Source organism: Triturus cristatus, chromosome 4_2 (genome assembly GCF_964204655.1).
Source record: "Triturus cristatus chromosome 4_2, aTriCri1.1, whole genome shotgun sequence".
NCBI classification, from domain to species: Eukaryota; Metazoa; Chordata; class Amphibia; order Caudata; family Salamandridae; genus Triturus; species Triturus cristatus.
In genome coordinates this window covers 949,053,758-949,078,464 of record NC_140586.1, presented here as the reverse complement: position 1 = coordinate 949,078,464, position 24,707 = coordinate 949,053,758, and the positions used below count along the sequence as shown (strand labels likewise).

At 45.9% G+C, this 24,707-nt stretch overlaps 1 pseudogene; it reads right to left on the bottom strand.

The window, feature by feature from the left end:
• Positions 1–22,836: 22,836 nt before the first annotated feature.
• LOC146839064 (28S ribosomal RNA) lies at positions 22,837–23,849 on the bottom strand (annotated as a pseudogene).
• Positions 23,850–24,707: the final 858 nt, after the last annotated feature.

Genomic DNA, 24,707 nt, shown 5'->3' with positions numbered 1-24,707 from the left:
TTTATAAAGCGCGCTACTCACCCGTGAGGGTCTCCAGGCGCTGGGGGGGCGCGGGGGGGGGAGGGTGCACAACTCCGTTCAGCCAAAGAGCCAGGTCTTGAGGGTCTTCCTGAAAGTGTTGAGGGAGGGGGCACGTCTGTTGTCTGCTGGTAGCTCGCTCCAGGTATTGGCTGCGATGTGGGAGAACGATCTTCCGCCTGATCTGGCTCTGTGGATCCGCAGGGTTTCAGCCAGTGCGCGGTTGGATGATCGCAGGTTTCTTTTGGGTACATGGAAGTTTACTCTGTCGTTTAGTTATTTGGGTCCGTTGTTGTGCAGACTCTTGTAGGCATGAGTGAGGATTTTGAAGGTGACCCTCTTCTCTACGGGGAGCCAGTGGAGTCGCCGCAGGTGTTGGCTGATGTGTTTGCACCGGGGGATGTCGAGGATGAGTCTGGCTGCGGTGTTCTGAATTGTTTGCTGTTTGTGGAGTAGGGACTTGTTGATGCCGGCGTAGAGTGCATTGCCATAGTCGAGTTTGCTGGTGATGAGTGTGTGGGTGACTGGTTTCTGTGATTCGGGGGGAATCCATTTGAAGGTCTTTCGGAGGACGCGGACGGTGTTGAAACAGCTAGAGATGACAGCGTTTACCTGTCGGTTCATGGTGAGTGCTGCGTCGAGAACAATGCCAAGGTTCTTTGCATGGTCTGAGGGGGTGGGTGGGCTTCCGAGGTTGGTGGGCAACCAGGTGTTGTCCCATGCTGAGGAGGTGGTTCCGAGGACGAGGACTCCTGTTTTCTCTGCATTGAGTTTTAGGCAGCTGTTGGTCATCCAGACTGCCACTTCTTGCACTCCTCTCTGGAAGTTGAGTTTTGCGGTGGTGGGGTCTTTGGTGAGGGAGAGGATGAGCTGGGTGTTGTCGGCGTAGGATACGATGTTGAGGTCATTGTGTTGGACGATGTCTGCGAGGGGAGCCATGTAGATGTTGAAGAGGGTCAGGCTTAGGGATGACCCCTGTGGTACTCAGCAAGTGATGTCGGTGGGGGCAGATAGGAAGAGTGGTAGTTTGATCCTTTGGCTTTTTCCGGTGAGGAACGAGCGGATCCAGTCTAGGGCAGTTCCTTGTATGCCGGCCTCTTGTAGTCTGGTGATTAGTGTGCGGTGGGAGACGGTGTCGAAGGCTGCGGAAAGGTCGAGGAGGATGAGGGCTGCAGAGTGGTCCTGGTCCAGTAGGGTGCGGATGTGGTCTGTGGCGGCAAGTAGAGCTGTCTCAGTGCTGTGTTTGGCACGGAATCTGGATTGGGATGGGTCGATGATGGTGCGTTCTTTGATAAATTGTGTCAACTCCCTCTTGACTGCTTTTTCTGCCACCTTGGCCGCAAAGTGGAGCAGCGAGATGGGCCGGTAGTTTTTGAGGTCGGTGGGGTCTGCCTTGGGTTTCTTGAGCACGGGCCTCACTTCGACGCGTTTCCAGTCATCAGGGAAGATAACCGTTTTGAAGGTGGTGTTGATTGTGTGTTGTAGTCTTCATGTTTCAGCCTTATATAAAAAAAAGATTTAAGGCTTTCTTCAGGACCTATCTAATGTGCTAGTGGTGATAAAAACAGTGAACAAGTGGGTGGTAAAAATCATACCACGTGTGTTTGCATTTTTAGTAAACACTATAAGGTGTGCTATGCATGCTGTGGACTAACCATTTGTTATAGATCCACTGCTGAGAAAATGTACCTATGGAAAGAATAACAAAGACAAAACAACACATAAAACATGAACTTGCTGTTCAGAAATTCATCATATGCCATTGTTTGGTGGTTGCAAGGCACTCAGTGTCACACATACATGTGAATGCATTCATACACAAATCATGCAGGCAGTTTAATAATGAGCAATGTGTCATGCATGTGACATATTGGTGTACATGCATCGTTAATCAAGGCGCTTTGTCGTAGCCTTACTGAAAAGTGATTAACTGCGTAGGACTTGTGGTGCACAAATCACGTGGACTACCATCCTTATTTAGTGATAGTCAGTATATCAGCAGCAAAAAAAGCCAGCTGCGTGATGCCGACGGTGCCGTGTAGGTCTTAGGTGGCTTAATACTCCTGTTAGCTAAGTCGCCCATCGTGCATAATTACGTTAGCTATGAGATTCCACAGGAAGGAAATTGAAAAATACCTCTCCCTGGAGCTTAAAGCCAGTATAATGTTTGACGACTTAGTTCCTGTACTAGGCTGCTCTAAGAGCCACACTCCATACGACAAGTCCCTTTTCATAGCCTCTTTAATAGCCAGATCCCTTATTTTGCAGTCCTGGAAAACCGATCGAGTACCAACCTTTCAGGCTTGGAAGGCAAAATTACTACGAATCCAGGGCAGGGAAAGGAAATATGCACTGAGATCAGGGGCACTTAAGAAATATGAGAAGTTTTGGAGTGTGTTTGAAACCTAGTCTTTTTTTCGTATCTTCTCACAGCATTCAATTTTTAACTATATCATATTAACTAACAGTCTGCTAGATTGTTTTCTCTTATGCACTTTGCACTTTACAATTAAGATCTGAATTATTGAAACTCGATTATGTTTTTTATTTTTTTACTTTGCACTTTATAATCGAGTTCCGAATTGATGAAATTTGAAAATGTTTTTGTACCAACGTGCTCCGTACCGTATTAATTCCATTATAAATGTGTTCTGTATTGATTGATTTTGTCTTTATGAACTCTCAATAAAAAGATATTTAAAAAAAAAAGCTATGAGATTCCACATCTAATCTGTTCCCGGGAGGGGCGAGCCCCTATAGTCACACTCTGTAAAAGAAAGGGGGAGGAGGACGATAATTAGATACTGGCATGTCACTGATAGGAAATCAGCGTTATTTGGTAGGAAATGTAGAGCTGCGTATTAGGTATGCCACCAGCAAAAAAGGTTAGTTGCTTCGTCAAGGTGCTTGCCCACTTCTGAACCTACTCCGGTCTCCTCGGGAACAGGATGCCTCCCGATGTGGTGACCGGAGTCGGTATTCAAAAAGCAAACCGCGGGAAACTTCCTGGTAGTGTTTGGAACACGTCACCACATCACTAGCTCTTGCGCGTGAGGCGTGAAAAAAGACTAGACCACTTCATTGGGAGAGCATTGATGATACGTCTTGAGGAACTTACGTATTGCTACGGTTGCTAGGTGATGGTGTGTTGCGGAGTTCTAATTGTGTAGGTGGCAAACCAACATCGTACTTGTCTGTTAGGTGCGAAAAATCAAATTGATTACCTTTGCCTGATGTGCCTAAGGTGGAAACAAATATATTACCGGCATTTGAGGAGCGTGCAAAAATATGTGCATTCCTGTATGGAAATGCAGATTTTTCAAATAATTGCTTAGAGTATGGAAAAATAGGGGACCCAAGACGGGAAGTACGTCAATTAGTGACTATAGACTGTATGGTATGTTTTTGACCTCATGTGATGAGTAATAAATAACATTTAGGGAGGCAATAGTTAAGTCCCTATCTTATGGATCCCGGTATTGGTACAGACCCATAATGACATGAAATGCCGTGTAGGTATAAACATCTTACTAGTACACGCAGTTATAGCTAGTTACAGGTTGATTATTTGTTAAGACTACTCCAGGGTATATTGTCATTCAATCCATGGAGATGCGTGGACAAACAGTAAATCCAACGTTGCTCCTTCCCCAGAAGCTGTTGTTGAACATTAGTAGTGTTTGGCTCCTGTTGCTCAATGATAATCCATTCCATGTCATTTGTGGTGTGACCTTTCTCCAAGAAATGGTTCGTCATTTGAGTTGTATTTTGTTTACACTGGATGGTGCTTCTATGCTCGCAGATGCGTGTCTTGACTCTGCGACTGGTCATGCCTACATACCTCAATCCACAAGGGCATGTGATGAGGTAGATGGCATTGGTAGTGTTGCAGTTTGTGTGCTTACTTATTTGCCATATCTTCCCTGGTTCAAGGTTCAGGGTTTTGGTGGTTCTTGTTAAATGGCACACACTGCAGTCTCCACACGGGTGGTGCCCAGTCACTTTAGGGAGACCCATGCATTGTGTATGGTGTTAATTTGTTTTGTATGCTGTTGAGGTCTGGTGGACATCAAGCTGTCTTTAAGGCTTCTCCCTTTTCTGTAAGAAAACAGGGGCTTCTCCAACTGTTGATTCCATGTATCTAGTAGTTTCCAATGTTTTTGGATGATATGTGAAACCTGGTTTGACACTGGATTATAAGTAATCACGCATGTTAGGGGGATAGTTGGTTCACTCTGTGGTTTTTATTCAAGCAGTCCATCCCTGTTTTGATTGTGAGCCCTCTTTTTGGCTTTGTTGACAATCCTGTCAGGATAACCGTGTTCTTTCAGCTTAGAGGTCAATGTCTGGGCTTTGTGTTTGAAATCCTGCATGTTGCTGCGATTTCTACACAACCTTAAGTATTGTCCATAGGGTAAATTTTCCCTTAGTGTCCGAGGGTGAAAGCTAGAAAAATGCAGTAGAGAGTTCTTTGCTGTAGCTTTGAAATGGGTCTTAGTTTCAAGTTTGCCATTTATGTTTGTGATATCTAAATACAGGAACATGGTTGTCTTCCTGCTTATAGTGTGTGTAAATTTTAGATTGGGATCACAGCCATTTATCCAAGTGAAGAATGTCTGGAGCCATTCTTCAGATCCTTCCCAAATGAGAAAGACATCATCGATGTACCTCTTGTAGAATCTTATATTTTGGGTCAGTGGCATATGGGGGTTGAACAGGTGTGTTTGTTCAAAATTGAAGAAATACAATCCAGCTACACTGGGGCAAAGGTGCTGCCCATTGATGTTCCTTATGTTTGTAGGAACAATTGAGCCTCAAATTCAAAATAGTTGTGTTTTAATGACAATTCTGCACAACTTAAGATGAAGGATTTTGGTGTATTGTCCTCCCACATGATGGTATTAAGTGATGTTTCTAGAACCCTCAGAGTGTAATCTTGTGATAGACTATTATATAGACTTTCTATATCTAGGCAAACCAGAAAAGATGTGTTAGGATTAAAAGTGAGGGTTTTTATTTGCCCTAGGAGGTCTTCCGTATCCCTGAGGTATGTAGGTGTAGCCTGCACAATTGGCTGCAGGAAAAAAAATCACAAAATGTAGATAATGGTTCAAGCAATGAACCAATGCCCGATACTATGGGGCGTCCAGGTGGTGGGATTTTGTTTTTATGTATTTTGGGGATGGTATAAAAATACAGCACCTTTTCTGTAGTTGTATTAAAAAATTGTGCCTCTTTTCTGCTGATATGTTCCATATTTTCAGCTTCACTCATCAATTCCTGGGTTGTAGTTTTGAATGAGGCAGTGGGATTCTCTTGTAGGGGTTGGTAATTGCGCCTGTCACTCAGCAGGCGAAGACATTCATCTCTGTAAGCTGTCTTGTCCTGGAGGACTATGCCTCCGCCCTGATCAGCAGCGTTTATCGCGATTTCCTCATTGGTTCTCACGGTGACAAGGGCCTCAAATTTATTTTTGTTTGTATTTTTGAATATATGTTTTTCTTGCAGAGTCTCTATGTCATTAAAGATTGCCTGCTCAAAGGCTGCAATCTCCACTGGGATCGAACTTGGTGGTGGTAGAAAAGGAGATTTAGTTTTGAAACCAGTGTCGCCTTTTTCTTTTGTTTCTGTGTCTATATCTGGTATTGCCTGTTGGTTCTTAAAAAAGGCCTTGAGTTTTAACTTCCTGAAATATTCGGCCATTTCACAGTGTAGACGAAATTTGTCTAAACGTGCTGTTGGAATGAAACTTAAGCCTTTGTTTAACAAGTTAGTTTCTGTCTGGGTTAAGGTATGTTTACAGTAGTTTGTCACTAGGTTCGGTTGGAGCTTGGGCCCGCCTGCTGCTCCTTGGTCTTGCTCCTGGTGTGCGTTTCCTGTTTCTGGTCGTCTTCCCAGTGCACTTGGGATTGTCTTCTCCATTTCCCTCGTTCTCTGCGGCTGTTCCCTAAAAAAGGAAACCTCTGATTCGGGGTCATGAATGGGGCCTGTGGAGAGGCAAATGGTGGATTCCAACCAAACATCATGTGTGGTGGCATCTGGGGAAAAGGATTCTGGAACTGCATCTGGTTTCCTGATGGCCCTTGCAGCCATGGTTGCTGCCAATTGTTAGGCCTTCCTCTGCCTCTTTGTCTGGTACAACAGCTCCCAGAGCTGGAACCACTACTTACCGATGAATCGTCATCTGAACCGCCTGAGGAATCGTTGCGTTTCTGTGGTTGATAGTCAGCTTCTGTATAGGGGTATGTTCTTGCAAATGAGAATGATTTGTGTAGGAATGCATTCACATGTATGTTGACACTGAGTGCCTTGTAACTACCAAACAATAGCATATGATGAATTTCTGAACAGCATGTTCATGTTTTATGTGTTGTTTTGTCTTTGTTATTCTTTCCACAGGTACATTTTCTCAGCAGTGGATCTATAACAAACGGGTAGTCCACATCATGCATAGCACAGCTTAGCATGTGTGCTAAAAATGGAAACACACGTGGTATGATTTTTACCACCCACTTGTTCACTGTTTTTATCACCACTAGCACATTAGATAGGTCCTGAAGAAAGCCTTAATTTTTTTTTATATAAGGCTGAAACATCTAGTCCAGGGATCATTAAAACCAAATTCACTAGTCTTAAAAACATGATCCACATTCTGTTTTAAATATTCCCTGGGCCACAGGGAATAAAGTAATAAACAGTTGGAATCCCCAGAGGTATTTTTAACTTAAACCACTTCATCACACTCACATAAAAAAAATAAAAAAACAGCTCCACTGTAATGCAGCACAACTGGGTAGCATTCAGCTACTCCGCTGGGAACCCGATAATGAAGTATGACATGAAGGTTCTTTTAATAAACCTGTGTGTTGCCAGGCACCAGTGTCGGACAGCTATCTAGCTTGGGCCCGTCCAAGTTGTTTTTTAATATAGTTACTTAGGGACAGGGATGGTCCTATAACATTCATAGCTCTCTCTTTTGTTCTTCCCACTATTTTTATATCATACAAAAATAAACATAGATATTTTTATGTACATTAACTGTTTTGAATTTTTTTTTTTATAGGTTTCCCACACTTTTCCATTAAAGTGAATGGGAGGAAATGTCCTTTTTTAATTTTTACAGAAAGAGATGACTTTGCCACGTAAACGTTACTTTTGCCTTTACGAGGATTGTCACGCTACGGATCAGATTCAAGGGGGAGCTTCGTCAAGGTAATAAAAATTTCTAATTAATAAAATACATAGGTTAGTGTTAATGTTTATTGTAAGGAGAGAGGAGGGAGATAGATAGATGTAGTAAATGTATTTTTGGTAGTTTTAATGTGTGTTAACCAACTAATTAATTCCATAACAGGTTGCAGTAGTAGGCACACGTTGGGACTCATTCTTTCGTAACACGCTTTGTTTATTAAAGTTAATCAAAATACATACATTCAAAACTTTAATGAACAAAGTAATTCGAAAGGTATCTTTTTTACTTTTTGCGACAGGTTTAAAAAAATATATTTTTGCTGTTGTCGCGGCTAGATGTATTTTTAATATGAATTAAAAAAACATTTTTTTGTGAAATAAAAAGATTGAATATGTTTACATCCATTGCTTATTAGTTTTTGGATTTTAGAACTTGGAAAGGATTTAGAACTGTTGTCGAAATAGAATGGATTGCTAAGTTGGTTTTTGTTGCGTTTTTTTGCGAAAAATAACACTTTTTCGGTTTTTTGGGGTCCATTTTTTTTTAGGGATGCACAGATTATAATTTTTAAAAATCATGTGCACATTTTAAAAGATTAATTCGGGACGTGGAGTTTGAAAAAGGATTGTGGATTATTTGCAATGGATTCGAAAAAGAGAAAGGACTCTTGGTGAAAAATTGGATACTACCTAAATCCAAGAGTTGAAAAAAGAAGACGTCTCAAGGTAAGGAGACCCACATTTTTTAAATAAAAATGTTGGGCAAATCAGGCAAGTAAGAAGATAGTGTAGGTTAGAAATGGAGGATGTGTGCAAGATTATCACGGTAGTCTGAAGCCACCACCAACGTAAAATGTTGAATTGCACCCAATAGTCTCTCAGACATTTTCCTTTGTTATTTTTGATATACGTGGGTTCAGACTACCTGTTAATGATTGCGATATTCTCATTTTTTGGAAACTTTGCTCCTTCCTCAGAATTTCCAAGAAATGATAGAAATTAGGATGAGGTTTGCTAGTTGATTTATTGAAAGAGTTGTGCATCCCTCTATGGCATTGTTTTTTTTTGCTCCTCCTTTTAAGCAGGTCGGATAGCAGTTCCACCACTTCACATGGAAACGTGGTTTCCTCCTGTGACCCGACCTGCTTAGATGGCCAGTCCATGTGTCTTCAAAATAATTTAGAATAGGGGCCAATTTTTCAGATTCAGTAATTGAAGTGTAGTACTCGTCTACACTGTCAGGAGGAACAAAGCAAAGGGCAGTTAGTTTTTTTAGTTCAAACTTTAGTTTGCTATCTGATAGATAATCCTCAACTAAGGATGTTTTTTTAGTTCTTCGCCAATAAGCCTGAGAAAAGTGAAAAAAAACATCTTTGAATTTGGGTATCCGTGTACAATTTGGTAATAGTATTAATCATAGGTAATTCAAAGTCAAATATTACTTTTCTAGGACTTTTGTTTGATGTTTTAGCTTTTATCACTGACAAAAATTCATTGTATGTTGAGGATTGTTTATCAGGGAGTAAACTGTAAACTAAGGGAACTACTGTATTATTTGTATGTGCATGAATAGTGTATATTTGGGTGAATGGATGGGGCGTGCATTTAAATGTCCCATCCATCATCCAAATATCACTGTTCTCCAATTTTACAAGATTATGGGGTGTGCTAAAGATTAGTATTCTTTTTTTTAGGGTTTTTGTTGTCATGCAAAAGAAAAGGTTCATTAGTAACTGTTAGAGATAGTTCAGGTGGAATGTTTATGTCAGAAAAGGTTTGGGGTGTGACTCTTTGTGGGTTACTTGCCTGTTTTTTACGTTGTACAATTCTTCTCAGATTAGGAATTGAGGGTATACTACTTGCAACATGTGGTGGAATGTGTTGGGGTACCTCCCTCAAAACTGCACCACAGGGTTCATTGGGGGTGGATGCAATATCTTTAATTTATTTAATTGTTTCTCTCACCTCAATCTCCACGTTTAACACTTAGGAATTGCGATTATTAAATTGCGAATTTTAAGAAATCGCAATTTACAAATCGCAATTCCTTACACATTCCTTATTTGCGACTCGCAAATTGTGGATCGTAAATAAGGAATGGCTTCCCATAGGATTTAATGGAAATTGCATGCGCAATTTTCAAGTACCGAATAGGTACTCGCGAATTGCTCACGCAATTTCAATGGTGCAAGGGTGTCATGCATTTAAATGCTTGGCACTCTTCAAATTGCATTTCCAAGACATTCCTTATTTGCGACTCGCAAATTGCGGGTCGCAACAAAGGAAATGGTAACCAATGGATTTAATGGAAATTGCATGCGCAGTTTTCCTGTCCAAGTAGGTACTCGCATATTCCGCATGCATTTTCAATGCTGTAAACTTGCCAATAATATTTGGGATGATGCTAATCTGCACATTTGTGAACGTAAAAATATGTGTTTTTTTTAATGTTTACTTTTCAATTTCACTAACGTTATAATCTTCAGTTGTTTTTTTTCTTACACAATGGATGGTTCTTTTCTCAGATGTTTATTTTTGTTTTGGTTATCTGTTGATTTAAAAAAAGCTTACCAAATAATTGTAGATTTATTATTAATGTTTTAAACAACAAATGTCATCCAGCAATTCCCTGAGGCTAGCACATTACGGAGTAGGAATACTAAATTGTTATGTTAATGATGTTATCTTAATTATATTTGTAGAGTTCACGGTTACCCGGGGTGTCATGGCACTAGTAGCTCAACTCTACTGAGAAATAGGGTGGCACGGAGAGAAATGTAGCTGGGAGGAACTATAAGTTGAAAAGCCAGGTCTTGAGTTGTTATCTGAAGACGAGAAGGTTCGTGGAGTTCCTAAAACTCCAAGGCAGGGCATTCAACGCTTTGGCTGCACTTGTAATGAAACTTCTCCCCCCCACAAGGATTTCTTTGTGGGTGGTATGCACACCAATTTGGCTCCTAGTGAGCGGAGGGTTCTTTTGGAGTGTACCATCGAAACTGGTGAGTCAAAAAATCAGGACCCTGACCATTTAGTGCCTTAAAGACAATACAGAGTGACTTAAATTGCACCCTTTTCTTAATGGGCAGCCAATGTAGTCTTTTAATTTCTTTGGCTACCGATGCAAGTTTGGGGGTGCCTGTCACCAGCCTAGCTGCTGCATTTTGCAAGATCTGCAATCTATTCAAATGTCGCTCTAGGATGTTCAAATATACCCCATTGCAGTAATCCAGTCGGGACAGGATAATGGATGAAACGACTATTCGTAAGCTGTCTTCTGGCAAGAATGGTTTGACCTTTTTTAGCAGTTTAAGGGAATGAAAGGTGGCCGAGGTTATCGCATCTATCTGGTGCTCATAGTTCAGTCTGTCGTCCACCACAATACCTACATTCTTTGCCTTCTACGTGGGTCTGGGGAGGATACCCTGATCTGCTGGCCACCAGTCAGGGGTCTAAAAATGTGCCTTATTTCCAAACGTGAGGACCTCGGTTTTGTCCGAGTTTAGCTTCAGGCAGTTTTGTGACATCCACGATTTGACTACTCCCATACAGTCATGGAAATTCTTGCCGATGCCTACTTCATGTCCTGGTAGAAGAGACACAACTATTTGTGTGTCGTCTGCATATGGCGTTAATCTAAAGCCATAAGATCTGATCAGGGGAGCCAACGGTGCCAAGTACACATTGAAAAGAGTAGGGCTAAGGGACGATCCCTGTGGAACACCACATGGCAGCGAGAAAGGTTCAGAGTCGAATTTCCCCAAGGAAACTTTGTTTCCTGTCCGTTAGAATCACTTTTAGCAAACTCCGTGACATTCCTTTGAATCCAATCTCGCACAGACGGTCCATCAGAAGGTTATGATGGACCGTATCGAAGGCCGCATGATGAGGGCCGCTTCACCACCTTGGTCCAGGGCTTTCCTGATTTTTTCTGTTGCCTTTATCAAGGCAGTCTCCGTAATATGTCCTGCTCTAAAGCTATACTGCGTGGGATCCAGTAACTTGTTTTCATGAATAAATGCACTAAGCTGAGTATTTATTTCTATTTCGACCACTTTAGCTGGTAATGAGAGGCGGGAGATGGGCCTATAGTTGTTTGGATCCATTGGGTCCAAATTCTTCTTCTTCAGAAGTGGGAGTATCGAGGCCAATTTCCAGCATCTAGAGAAGTCGCCTGTTTCAAACATGGCATTAAATATTGATGTCAGGGTGATGGCAATAGGTTCCAGGGCTAATTTGGCCACTGTCACTGGACAGGGGTCATGGGGGATCCGGATTTAACAGAGCCCAGTAGCATATTTGTGTCATTGATACTGAGTGGGGTAAATTTCTCGAGTGTATGACATGCTCTTATGACTTGCTTTGAGCCCGTTGTCCTATTTTCTGAGGCTCCCTGCGGGAGTTGGTTAAAAGCTGAGAAAATAACTTCTACCTTTTTTTTTTTTAAGCAATTTCCTCACTCATTTCTTAACTAGACTCGACCCTAGGTGGGCTGGGGGACGCTAGCCTAGCTACTGTTTTGTAAAGTTCTTTGGAGAAAGTTTTAGCTGTGTTAATTTGATTTATGAAGAAGAGCTTTCTCGCGTTGAGCACGGCTTGTTTATAAACGTCGAGACCTTGTTTATAGACTTCCTTTTCTACTATAGAGTATTTTTTACGCCAATTGCGTTCTAGCCGTTTACAAGTAAGTTTCTGACTTCTGAGCTCTTCTGAATACCATGGAGATGTTGGTATAGCTCATTTGGGGTGAACGAGTTTATACGGGGATAGTTTTCTACAGGCTGCGTCAACCCATTAGGTGTATGATCTGACCGCGTCTTCAACGGTTGTTGGCTGTGGCCGCAGGGTGATATTAAGCTGATCTTGTAATTCGGATCCCACCACTTTTTTCCAGTCTCTTGTTTTTATCTGATTTGAGCTACCCCCTTATTTGTGACGGTGGACTGGGGTGGTTAATTCAAATAAAATTCCTGCGTGGTATCGTTCCTGTGTAAGTTAAATTTGGATGGTTGAAAAAGACCCCGTCCAGCGTGTGTCCTGCCTTATGGGTAGGCTCATTTACCAGTTCGTTCAGGTTAGCACTGCTCATCAGCTCTAGGAGCGCTTTGGTATCTGGATCCATGAGGGTTTCCAAATGGAAATTAAAATCTCCCAGAATGGTAAATGAGTTAGAGCAGAGCCCTTCTTCAAGTAGGGTCCCACGCGTAGCTAGAAAGGATGTTCTAGACCCTGGCGGTCTATACATTAAAATAACCTTAAATGAGTGTTGAGGCGATATGCAAACATTAAATGAGAGTGCTTCACAGGTCATGTTGTTTGTTGTCTGCATCGCTACTTTTTGGGTGTTATGATAGATTATTGCTAGCCCCCTCCTTTCCCCGTAGGTCTATTTAAGGTGGAACAGAAGAAGCATGGTGGTGTGGCTGTTAATAGGTCTGGCCCTGAGGCCTCATCCATCCATTTTTTCATGATAAATGCCAGTTTTACATCCTGCTCCTCCAGGAGTCTGGCGCACTCGAAACTATGCTTCACTAAGGATCTGGCATTAACCAGAAGACATTTTATTGCACAGTCCTTGGGTTTTGTGTTGCCCATCCCCGAGGAGAACTCATTAGGTCTGCTGGGTTTAATTCTCTGATGTAGGATCCTAGGAAGTAATCTGTGGCAGTTTGGACATGTATCTGTTGTTCAGGAGGATTTCTGTTGAATCGAGATACTCTTACATTTTGGTGTATCTCTACCCACATTCAGATTCAACAGTTGCGCTCTGGAGTATCTTACAGCTGGACAGTGTTCCTGCGTGAAACAGGCAGCATGGCTAGCGCTGTGCACAATCGGTGCGTGGACGGGCGCAGATGGGCCTGCCTTATGTGCATCTTTGGCGTGCCAGCAATGCGCGTACGTGTCAGCGTGCACATTTATAGTGTGTCAGCTGTACAGAATGGCCTGCTGACCAGTCGATGGTGGTACTACTGTGTCTCGCGGGAACCGCTTGCATCCAAGGGTGTGCCCCTCCCTCCCACGACGTGTAACAGGCAGTGTGCAACAAGAGCAACTAATGCTGGAAGAAGGGGGTGAGTCAGATTCAAATTTGCGGCAGCGTTAAAGTATAAAAAGTCTATCCAGCAGAGGGCAGTCAGCGCGCGTAGCAGTACAATTTTAAAGGCACATAAAACATACTGGCACATGCATCAACCAAAAATCAAGTCGTAAAAATACCGAATCGCTAAAATCACTCGTTAGCGAGTGGCAAAAAACGAATCCCAATGCATCAACACAAATCGGTAAAAAATAAAGAATAGCAAAATAATTCCCCACTAAAATAAAGAATCGCTAAAAGAAGCCCCGTCAAAATAACGAATCGCAAAACACAAAAATCGCACATACCTAATTCACTAATAATGCCCGGCAAGTACCAATCGCAAATGACTAATCACTAATGAATGCATCAAAAATCGCAAATGCCGAAAATCCCAAAAATCGCTATTTAGCATGAGCAGATTAAGGGGAATCAGAACCTGGAGGTAAAGTTTCATTTAAAAAAAAAAAAAAATTCAAAAAAAATACTACATGTGCCACAGATGCTACCAATCAGTAAGCCATTCAAATAGGGCCAGGAGACCCTGTTTCCTTGCACAAAATGGCAGCCCTCTACGTGCTTGCAAGGAGGATGTGAATTAATGCAGCAGGACAGAGCAGGAGAAGGGTCCAGGAGAGAGTCTTCAGAGTGCGCATCACATTGCTAGGACAAAATGAAGATGAGGTTTACGACAAGTATCGTCTCAATCGTGCCATGATCATGCGCCTAATTGCAGACCTTGAACCACTACAGCAGCACCAGATACGTCGGACCAATGCAATTCCTGCGCACGTCCAGGTCCTATGCAGCCTGCACCTACTGGCCTCTGGAAGTTTCCAGGGGGTCATCGCCGTAGCGGGAGGCGTATCACAAAGCGCACTTTCACACTTCTTCCACAAATTCATTGATGCCATGCTGACAATGATACATACCCACATCAGCTTCCCCACGACCCCACAGCAGTTGGACCACACCAAACAGGCATTCTACCAGGTGGCCCAATTCCCCCATGTCATAGGATGCATCGACTGCACACATGTCCCCATCTGTCCACCCTCAGCCAATGAGTACATTTTCCGTAACCGGAAGTCCTACAACTCCATCAACGTGCAGGTCGTGTGCGATGCCAAGCACATCATCACGGACCTAGTGGCCTAATTTCCAGGGAGCACACACGACTCCTACATATTCAGACACAGTGGCATCCACAGGTGCCTACTCAATGGAGAATTTGGAGAGGGACTCCTGCTTGGTACGTATACATACCTCTTCAAAACATGAGCATCACACATGTATATTCATAACTGTTGCTAAGCCTTTGCTTCCATCTTATAGGTGACAGTGCATACGCCCTGCGTGAATATATCCATATTATTGATTTACTGTTACTATTATTGATTTACTGTTATTATTATTGATTTACTGTTATTACATTAGTCTTGGTGTATTTAATACCATTTTATTTAATTTATTGATGTGGCTTATATATTTGTGATGCTGTGTCTTTTATGATTTTTAATCGAATAAAGACTAAATGAAAAATGAAATGAATATATCCTCACCCCCTACATCAATCCAGCAACACCACAGGAGCAACGCTACAACGCGGCCCACATAAGCACCAGAAATGTGATTGAGAGGACCTTTGGGATTCTGAAGAGTCGCTTCAGAATCTTACATAAGACTGGTGGTGCCTTGCAATACAAACCAGACACCTGCTGCAGGATTGTAGCAGTATGTGCCATGCTGCACAACATCGCAACCAGAAGGGGGATACCCATAGAGGTGGACAGGAATGACGACTACCGGGATGACCAACCACCCGCACAACACCGACAGGCACACGTTCCCAACACAGCTGAGGGCCAAAGGAGGCGGACATACATCACGCAACATCATTTCTGATCCAGGTAAGAATGATCCATGACGAAATCATTTGTGGTGCTACTGTTTAATGCACAGGAGCACTGATGTATGTGCTGGCACACATGAATGCGATTTAGAGCTCCCCCACACAATGAGGAACTAAACATGCCCGTTGTAGTCACGGGTGTGCAATTGTACAATTGGAGAGGACCATGGTTACCCCACCATGGTCAGGGATGGCGTACTGTATGTCTAGTGGCGCTTGCCATGAACGCCCAGCCTCCTATCACCTGTCTCCTCCACCTCACCACGGCCTGTCCCTTTGGCTGTGAAACAGCGCGAACTGCGCCTCCTGGTGCTGGTCTCCACCATGGATACGCTACTGACACTTGAGGGAGCCTCACTGCCGTCCTCCCCTCCCAAGGTGCTGGCACTGAAAGTTCCGCTCTGCAAGTGTTCCACTGCAGTGGTCACCTGGCCTAGGGCCTTTGCGACGTCACCACAATAATGGCCCAGGTCCACCTGCAGTGACACGGAGCGTCGGGACAATACAGCAGTGCTGTTGCACAGCCTAGTGATGGACTTGGTTGATGCAGTGGAACGGAGCAAGTTCTGTCTGTGCCTCCGTCGCTCACTGTGATGCCCTGCTCTGATGGCCCGGGTGAGTTCCTGGAGGTCCTCACTCAGTTTTCCGTTCCCCTCTGCCACTACAGTGGTCATTTCCCGCACTGCCTCCGTCAGGGTACACATTTGCTTTGCAAGGCGCGACACGTGTATGCTAATGGTCCCCATGTGTCTCCCCTGCAGGCGCTGGACACGCAGCATCTGTGCCTCGATGCCACCATATGGGGAGCTTGCCTGGTCGGCTATATCCGAAGTACTGCGCAGGGACCTGCGCCGCTGCGTGACTCGGCCACGTGCTGGTGGTGGTGCTGGCAGTGTGACAACTGTTGTACTTTGGGGAGATGGTATTGCAGGACTCGGGCATGCGTTCATCACCTGCATGGAGGGGACTTGTGCCCTGCGTCTTCGCGGTTTGGTTGCAGTTGACGCAGCAGGTGGTGGTGGTGGTGGTATGGTTGCTGGTGGAGGTGGGGATTGACCCTCCTGCGGAGTGTCGCCATCAGAATCAGCTGGTGTCTCCGAGATGACGAGGCGGCAGCTGTCATCTGAATCGCCAGGAGATGCATCTGTGTGTGAAACAGTGCATGGTTAGTGGGATTATTACGACATCAGTTTGTAAATTTTCATACATGTCCTTCTATTAATTACAATATTTGAGTCTATGTTTGGCTTCTACTGCTGTTGGGAAATATTTTTGCTTTTATGACTATACTTGCACACCGGGCTGACATGACTACGACTCCCATGATGCACTACTGATATGAGGGAAGATGTGTGGTGCACTTCTGCCTGCACACTGTGATCGAGCTTGGGGGATGGGAATGGGTATATGATATGCAGAGTATGGTCGCAGGCATGCATCTTACCTTGTTCAGTTGTGGCTGCGCCGGAGGTGTCCATCTGCGTGACTCCCACGACCGCCTCTGGCTCGATGGTCCCCTCGACTAGCTGCTGCTGGGCAGTGTTTACAGGCACTGTGGATGGTCAGTGCCAGCTGCCTCCCTGACCCTTTCTGCGATCCTCTCCTTGGCCCTCTTCCTGAGGTTGTACCACCTCTTCTTTAGTTCATCGATGCTGCGGGGCGTCACTCCCACGGCATTGACCCTCTCCCTGATGCGCAGCCATATGCGTCTTTCAGGTGCTCCATAGGCTGCCAAGTCTCTCAGAGTCCAACAGTGGGGTTGCTAATGTCAACCTGTTACCCCACCCAAGTGCGTTATTGGCGTCATGCCAAATCTGGATGGAGTGTTTTGTGGGGCTTGTTAGATTATACAGTTTAGGTTGTGCATATAGAGCCCTACTATAGCTCCCACCGGGGGAGAAGCCATCTATCCATGGCATAGCCGGGATCCTCGGTGCGGCCGTAGGGGCCATGATTAATGGCAGCCAGGTGAGCCCCCAATAATATTTCCTGATATCAGGAAGGCTAACGCCCCCATCGTACCAGTTCAGTGTCAGCTTGTTGAGTGCTATGCGTGGCCTTCCTTCCCACAACAGTGCTCTCTGAAGGCCCTCCACTTCCTTGAAGCATCGTGTAGGGACTGGGTCTAGGGTGTTTTGTAGGGCATATAGGAATCTGGGCAGCGACATCATTTTGAAAAGGCCGGCTCTGCCCAACAGAGAGAGGGGGAGTGATTTCCATCTGGCGATATCCTTCCTGAGCCTTTGCAAGTGTGGGAGAAGATTATGAGTATAGCGGAGCGATGAGTCAAGGGAGACAATGATCCCCAAATACTTGAAGCCAATGGTGGTGACCTCTATTGGGAAGCGCCTGGGAGGATAGGTGGGTCGCCTTTAAGGACGAATAGAAGGGATTTATCCCTGTTGACGTTAAAGCCAAAGAACCTGCCGAAGATAGCCAGGATGTCTAAAACCACTATCAGGGATCTTCTGGGGAGGGCCAAGTAGAGTAATATATCATCCGCATAGAGTGAAATGCAGTCTTCCTAATCAGGGGACCACCTCAGCCCTCGTATCATTGGGTCTCTGTGGATCCAGGCCGCAAGTGATCCAGGGCCAGGGCAAAGAGAAGTGGCGAGAGTGGGCAACCCTGGTGAGTCCCCCGGCAGAGTTGAAATGTTGGGGAGAGTTTATTGTTAACCACAACCTGTGCCAGAGGTTCCCTATATAAAAGACGGACCCACTGGATGTATTTTGGCCCGAACCCCAGTTTAGTCAATACTGCCCAGAGATAGGGCCATTCTATGGTATCGAACGCCATAGTAGCGTCTAGACATACGATTACCGCTGGCTTTTGGATTGTAGGCACCCTACCCACCACACCATGCCCCCTGCTCAAATTCAGGGCCGTGTTTCTGTGCGGCATAAAGCCCGATTGATCCGGGTGAACTAGGGTATCAACCACTTTAACCAGGCGAGTAGCCAAACGTTTGGCCAGGATTTTGGGCTCGGCGTTTAGGAGGGAAATAGGCATGTATGAGGCGCAGTCAGTCCTAGGCTTACCTTCTTTATGTATTGTGACTATCGTGGCGATCCTCTGCTCTCTGGGCAGCGTCTCACTCTCCCTGGCCTCCTCAAACATGGATTTCAAATATGGTGCCAATTTGTCAGGACGGAGTTTGTATAACTCAATGGGGAGCCCGTTTGGCCCAAGGACCTTCCCGGAGTTTAAGGATCGAATTGCTTGCGCTATCTTATCTGTTGTCAATTCACTATCCATGTATGTGTGTCCACTTCAGTAGTCTCAGGAAAAGGAGGGGGACCCTATCCGGCACATACGAGGAGGACAGGCCAGCCGGGCTTCAATAAACACCGTGGGGAAGGAAAGGCCCACGCAACTCCGTGGGATACCTCGGGCCCCCCACCTCCTCACCTCGCTCCAGGCATGCCGATCAATCCAGGAGAGGCAGAGGCCAAGCGCACCACTCATTCCGGGCCTCAATCCGAATGGCGCAGATGCCCCCGTGTCGTTCATGGTGGATCGCTAGGCGTTGCAGATGCCCTGGAGGACCTTCGCAGGGCCGGATGATTGTCAGATGGGTCCCGCCGGCGCTCAACTTCTCATGCGCCGGCGCATCTCAGGCCGGCTCCGCAGGGCCACACGGCAGCCTGAAGTGAAAATTTAGACCCCGGCCTCGCCCGCTCGCTAGGCCAAAACCCTGCGGGTCTCACAATCACTCCGTACAGCAGACTTCGGTGACGGGAGGCAGCGCAAGTCGTGCCGCTTGCCTTCCTACAGTTTTTCCCACCTCTGGGAACCGGATAACTGTGGCGGATCAGCGGGAGGAGAGCAGATACGACGGAGCAAGAGGTTTAAGCGGCCATCTCGCTCCGGGTATTGGCCACGCCCGACCCTCCCACTTTTATACCTACCATCTCAACATAGTATTGGAAAAAGTGCTCCAGCGTCTCTGTTTAGTTGCAGCACGCCCATTCCGCAGTTTTATTCTGGGAATAAAACTGATGCGCGAAAAGCTGCTCTTTGTGAAGTGGATTATGCCTTTGAAGAAGGGAACAGGATCCCGAAACGCTTCGGCATTGCTTGAACTTTTAGGATGACTTTTCTTGGCTGAGCCCTTGATGTTTGCTGTCATCATTAAAGAATTGAAAATATGCACGTACCTGTTGGCGTTCTTCCATGGGGGCTAAACTTTTCTGTTGAATATATATATATATATATAAATCTATACACATATACACCGATATAGAAAAAAGTAATGCCGCTGGGCATTAGCGGCAGAGAGACACCTTCAGTCATCGAAGAGCTACGTTTTTTATGAGTGGACAGGACTCTCAATTTGCGACCTCGGCCACAACGTAAAGAGAAAGTAGGAAAAGGAAAAGCAATACAAAAAGCAGATGCTGGGCAAGGAAGCACAAAAGACACAGTAACACCGACATGGAGAAAGTAACAAGTGAACCATAGATTGACAACACAGTTATAAATCTCATAGATATGGATCTTAGCAAAGAAGAAGAAAAGATTTTATCATTAGGACTGTCTTTTTGTTCTACGACTAATTTTGATTACGCACAAACTAGGACTTCCAGATTAATAGATAATTTTCTCCAGGAACATCTATGTACATTACCCTCATAAATAAGGGACACCAAAGATTTCTTGCGTAAAATATATAATGTGCCCTGGGATGAACGGTACTTACTTATGACCCTAGATGTGACTGCGCTCTATAAGAGCATTATACACGTCAATGGGATAAGAGCAGTGAAACGCTACTTGGGATCAAGACCTATACATCTACACCAGCACACACTTATGCTTCTTAGCATGGCCGAATGGTGTCTAGGCAACAACCTCTTTATGTATGACCAACATACCTACAAACAAACTCAGGAGACAGCAATGGGTAACTGCTTCGCCCCCAGGTATGCTTATTTGCAAATGGGCTTGTGGAAGGAGCAGGTACTCAAGGTCAACGATGTTAAAGAATGGTGAGAGAATGTGGTCCTCTGTACCAGATATATAGATGATTTATTCATCTTGTGGAAGGGATCACCTGAGTCGGCACAAAGATTTTCACAAGAAATCAATAATAACGATCAGAACCTCTCATTCACCTGTGACATCAGTACGAAAGAAGTAAACTTCTTATATCTTGTGGTATATGTAGAGAACAATATGCTTCATATAAAAACATACAGAAAGCAGACATCAGGGAATTCCATTCTGCACACCAGCAGTTTTCACCCTACCAGACTCAAAAACAGCATTCCCTATGCGGAATGCTTGCGCATGAAGTGCAAGCGCAGTAGTGAGGAAGCATTGGGTGAAGCACAAAAATATCTATTCAACAGATTGAGAGTACGAGGTTACAGTCAGGATGTGCTAATGTCAGCAGAGGCAAAAGCAAAACCCAAAAAGAGAGAGGAGTTTCTGTTTGGTATCAGTTGTAGTAAGAAGAGAAAATCTGATCACTCTGGACAGTATGTCTTATTACAGGATACTCACCCTACCATGCCTGAGTACATAATATTCTATATAAAAATTGGAATATTGTGAGAAGTGATCTTATCATAGGCCCGGAAATACCACGTGCCCTACTTATATCATCTAGAAGGGCAAATTTAATGCGTAGGGAGCTAGTGCAGAACTCGCCGTAGGCCAAGAATGGCACTGAATGGCTTAGAGTCAATAAAGGTATTCCGAAATGTTCGAAATGCAAGGCGTGCCACTAAGGCCGCAACATGAAGACCATACAATCACCACTCAGAGTAACATCGATTGAGATCAGAGGTACATATAACTGCAAAAGTGATTTTGCGGTGTATGTGTGGGAAGGTACTTGCCAGAAACGATATGTGGGCAGCACTATAAGCATAGTTCACGTCAGGATACAGCAACATCTTAGAGCATTTGCCAATGATGACCAAAGCTTCCCAGTAGCAGGACATATTAATCAATGTCATCAAGGTAATGCGAAGGATTTAGTATATTCTGTCATTGATGCTGTCCCCAAAAGCCCAAGGGGAGGAAACAGACAGCTCCAATTAAGGAGATTGGAATCGAGGTACATATTAATGTTGGACACCAGAATACCTCAGGGATTGAAATCCGACGAGTGTTTAACGGTACATTTTTAGCTGCAGGCCCTCCCTCCCGCAGACTGGGTGTAAGGTATACTTTTAGTAAACATTTCCACACTCATTTAGATTAGTTTATTTATTTAGTTCATATGTAATATTTTAGTAACATATTGTCATGGTGTTTGACTGAAGTACATGATGCGAATAAGTGAAGGGGTTCAGATACTGTGGTATTTTCGAATGAACTGTTTGTTGTCTGACCGTGGGGGATCCCGCACGCCGGGGCCCGCCGGATGGAGCTCAAGCCCCGGGCGCGGTCCCAGGTTCCGGACCCTAGCCAGGCTGAGGAAACCTTCCCTGGGCCCCGGTGGACTCCCGTCCCCAGTGCCAGGACCCTCGGCCGGCTTGCAGGACGGGGGGCTCCCACACACTGGTGCCTGCCGGACGGAGCTCAAGCCTCAGGCCCGGTTCAACCTTCCAAACCCTAGCCAGACCGGTGAAAGCCTCCCCAGGCCACGGTGGACCCCGTCCCCAGCGCCCGGACCCTTGGCTAGCTTGCAGGACCGGGGCTCCCACAACTCGGGGCCCGCCGGACAGAGCTCAAGCCCCAGGCCCAGTCCCAGCTTCCGAACCCTAGCCAGGCTGGGGAGAGCCTCCCCGTGCCCCGGTGGACCCCCCTGGGCAGCACAGGACACACGCAAGTTGCTTCCATCCCAGACCAGGCCCAGGCGTCTCCTGCTCAGGACTTCTCCAAGATCTCCAGGGGCTCCAGCTCCGCCTCAGCCCCCCTTTCACGCAGAGCTGGCCTCCTGTCACTCCTCGCCCCGGAGACAGCGGGGAGCTAGGCAGTCCTCCCCGCTCTGCAGCCGCCCTGTCCTGGCTACTGACTGTCACCCCCCACACCCAGACCCTAGGGCGTCAGGGTGCTGACTCCACCTTCCGGGGCAGGAACCGAGGAGGATTAAGCCCAGGCCACGCCCTCTCCCTGTTGGCCTGTCCGGGGAGTCCATTTTCCTCGACGATTACGCCACCACATAGTGGGGGCTTACAGAACCCTGGGGAAGGACAAAAGATGGAGTAAGCCTAGCCGGCCATCTGGTCACCCAGCCCGCAGGGCCATCTGGTCGCCCGGCCCGCAGGGCCATCTGGTCGCACGGCCTACATGGCCATCTGGTCGCACGGCCAGGCGACCAGATGGCCAGGGACGACCCAGCGCCCAGATGGCCTGAGACAGGCAGACCCAGTCACCCTTGCAGTCCGATGACTGCAACGGTGGCAAGGCGCTCCGTAGCCGCTGCTCGACTTGTGCGGGAGCAGTGGGCCCGGCCCAGGCCTTCTGGTCACCCTGCTGACCCGCAAGGGATGGTGGCCCCCATCCCCGCTCCCCGGTGGGGCAGAGATGGAAGGAAGAGACCCCGTGCCGGAGGGCACGTGGTGGAGGCGGCCTCCCGCAGGCCCACATTACCCCCTCCGCATCCCTCCCGCTGGCGCAGCGGCAGAGTCCCACCCCCGGGTGTGGTGGAGGAGGGCGTCCACTGGTGCCCAAGCACGGAGACAAAAGCTTGGCTCAGAGGATGACTTTCAATAGATCGCAGCGAGGTAGCTGCTCTGCTACCTACGAAACCTTGACCCAGAATAAGGTTGTCTACGAATGATTTAGCACCGGGTGCCCCACGAACATGCAGTGCACTAAGGGTGATGGATGCGGCCCCCTTCCGTCCGCGCTCCGGTCCCAAACACAGCGGCTCTACGCACCGCCCCCCAGAGAGCCACCCGAGGCTCCACAGTGGTATCGTTACGGTTTAGGGGGGATTCTGACTTAGAGGCGTTCAATCATAATCCCACAGATGGTAGCTTTGCCCCATTGGCTCCTCAGTCAAGCACATACACCAAATGTCAGAACCTGCGGTTCGTCTTGAACTGAGCAGGATTACTATTGCAACAACACATCATCAGTAGGGTAAAACTAACCTGTCTCACAATGGTCTAAACCCAGCTCACGTTCCCTATTAGTGGGTGAACAATCTAACACTTGGTGAATTCTGCTTCACAATGATAGGAAGAGCCGACATCGAAGAATCAAAAAGCAAAGTCGCTATGAACGCTTGGCACAATCCAGTTATCCCTGGGGTACATTTTCTGACACCTCCTGCTTGAAACCCAAAAAGTCAGAATGATCGTGAGTCCCTGCTTTTACGGTCCGTATTCATACTGAAAATTGAGATCAAGTGAGCTTTTGCTCTTGTGCTCCGTGGGAGGTTTCTCTCCTCCCTGAGCTCGCCTTAGGACACCTGCGTAATCGTTTGACAGGTGTACTGCCTCAGTCAAACTCCCCACCTGCCACTGTCCTCGTAGTGGGTCGCGCCCGGCGGGCGTCAGGCGCTTGGAGCCAGAAGCAAGAGGCCCACGGGGCTCGCCCCCCGCCTCACCGGGTAAGTGAAAAAACAATAAGAGTAGTGGTATTTCACCAGCAGCCCGAGGGCCTCCCACTTATCTTACACCTGTCATGTCTCTTCACAGTGCCAGAACAGAGTCTAGCTCAACAGAGCTTCTTTCCCCGCTGATTCTGCCAAGCCTGTTCCCTTGGCTGTGGTTTCGCTAGATAGTATGTAGGGACAGTGATAATCTCGTTCATCCATTCATGAGTGTCACTAATTAGATGACAAGGCATTTGGTTACTTTAAGAGAGTCATACTTACCAGCACTTCATTGAATTTCTTCACTTTGACATTAAAAGCACTGGGCAGAAATGACATCGCGTCAACACCCGCCTTGGGCCTTCACGATGCTTTGTTTTAATTAAACAGTCAGATTGAGAAGAATGAGGAATTACCTGTTTGACCAAAGATATAGCTACAGCACTGTCTAGAGGACTTAGAATGGGGGAGTTACTGACAAGACCAGATAAGCAGCTGCAGCACTGCCTAGAGGACTAAGAATAAGTAATTACCTTTTTGACCAAAGACACAGCTGCAGCACTGTCTAGAGGACTTAAAATGGGAGAGTTACTGACACAGCAGGCTGTAACTGTCTGTCCTGAAAATGATGGTGCTGCAAAGGATTCAACACAAAACAGGTGGGTAGTGCAGAAAATATTGTGCAAGCACAGTCCTGTAGTTGTTCACAGTTGCACACCTGAGTAAATATTGCTGAGTCTGACCATAAGATGGAGGTGCAATGCAACCTCACGAGTTGCAAATTGAAACTAAAGTACAGGTTTCAAGAACATGTATTACAGGACTAACGTACTATTATAGCTGATGCGCCCAACATGTTAAAATCTAACTGAGCGCTTAAAACCACAACTGTTTATTAACAAAATGTAAAACAGTGCCTGACCCTAAAATGGCTGCCGCTTGATAATTAAACAGTGGCTTTTCTTGATACTTCCCGAGCAGCAGATTTTACAGATCAGAAGAATGGATAA